Source organism: Octopus bimaculoides, chromosome 22 (assembly GCF_001194135.2).
Source record: "Octopus bimaculoides isolate UCB-OBI-ISO-001 chromosome 22, ASM119413v2, whole genome shotgun sequence".
Classification (NCBI taxonomy): domain Eukaryota; kingdom Metazoa; phylum Mollusca; class Cephalopoda; order Octopoda; family Octopodidae; genus Octopus; species Octopus bimaculoides.
This window is the reverse complement of record NC_069002.1, coordinates 36013156-36014664: the sequence shown is the minus strand read 5'-3', so window position 1 is coordinate 36014664 and position 1509 is coordinate 36013156. Positions and strand designations below refer to the sequence as shown.

The following is a 1509-nucleotide window of genomic DNA, read 5'->3' as shown; positions in this document are numbered from 1 at the left end:
ATACAGACACCAACCAACTCAGATAACCACTAAATCCAAGAGCTATCTAGATTTAAACACGTGAGTGTGACCTTTCTTTTGAGACTGGTTTGAAATCTGCGAAGGAAAAAGTTTTAATAAATCGTAAAAACATGCATATGACAGGTTTCTCAAATACTGTAAAATGTTAGTTGCAAATCTTGGCACAAGGTCAACAAGTCTGGGGGTGGAGTAAGTCAATTAGCTTGATCCCGGTGTTCAATTGGTACTTATTTTATCGACCCCTGCGAAAGATGAAAGGCAGAGTTGACCACAGATGGTTTTGAACACAAAAATGTAAAGGCTGAAACGACGCTAAACTTTTTGCCCGGTGTGCTAACGATTCTGCCAGATCACCGCCTTGAATTACCGTAATACAATAATGATCTTTAAGTGATTATAGAATACTAAGCCAAGATCGTTGATCAGCAGTAGCGAACTCAGAACTACGTGATTACGAAGTCAACTTCTTAACGTCTGAAGTGGACGAAACGAAAGACAGAATGTAATAAACACATATATAAAAGTGTTGAATGTCTGTGAGTCATGAAGGGAAGGATGTGTGGGGATTATCACAAAGCGGCTGGTAGAGAATTTGGTAGGGCAGGATTAATCGTACTGGTGACGGTTTCCATTATTATAACCAATATTTCAAATGTGGTTGTTTCAAAGACTAGTTTCCTGATAGAAAAATTGACACGTCCATCTCATTAACGCAGAAAATTTGTTCAGAACCGAAGTCGTTTTCAGTCTCTCTTTCATCCCTTCTCACTCCCTCTCTATCACACACTCTTATTCTCTCTTCTCTTCTATCTATTTGCCCACCCCCGGCTGCTACAGTCTTAAAGTCTCAAACATTAAATTAGGAGAATAACGTTTGCTCTTGAAGTGTAGAAACTATATTCTTTATAACGTTTATTATTAAATATTCTCTAAAGACATATTCTGTGTTCACAGTCATTCTTCAGACTATTTCTTTAATGAGTATATATAAAAGAAAAAACCAAATTTGGCCAAAAACAAAATACGATAAAAATCTCAAAGCACAGTTTTCATAAGTTCAAAAGAATTTTGAGTATTTTTTTCTATTCATTTGTTTTAATATTTATATTTTATTTATCTATTTATTACCTTTCCTTTTTGTAGATTATAAGACAAAGTAAGAAATAATTTTAGAATTGACAGAAAGTTAGAATATCATGGAGAATTGTCAGGAGTCGTTATTTTTTACAACAACAACAACAACAACAACAACAACAACAACAGCAACAACAACAACAACAACAATAATAATAATAATAATAATAATAATAGTAATAAAAGTGAAAATAATTACAAGAGCAATATATGTGTGTGTTTGTGCGGGAGTGCATATATATATATATATATATATACACAAGTGTGTATATAAATAGCATGCATATATACACTCACCCAGATAGCTTTGTGAATATATATACACATAAATATACGAACATACATTCATATATA

At 33.1% G+C, this 1509-nt stretch overlaps 1 long non-coding RNA gene across 1 annotated transcript in view; it reads right to left on the bottom strand.

Moving 5' to 3' along the window:
* LOC106880046 (uncharacterized) overlaps positions 1-1509 on the bottom strand; it is a 65120-nt gene that overhangs the window by 60187 nt on the left and 3424 nt on the right. The gene's annotated exons all lie outside the window — the stretch shown is intronic.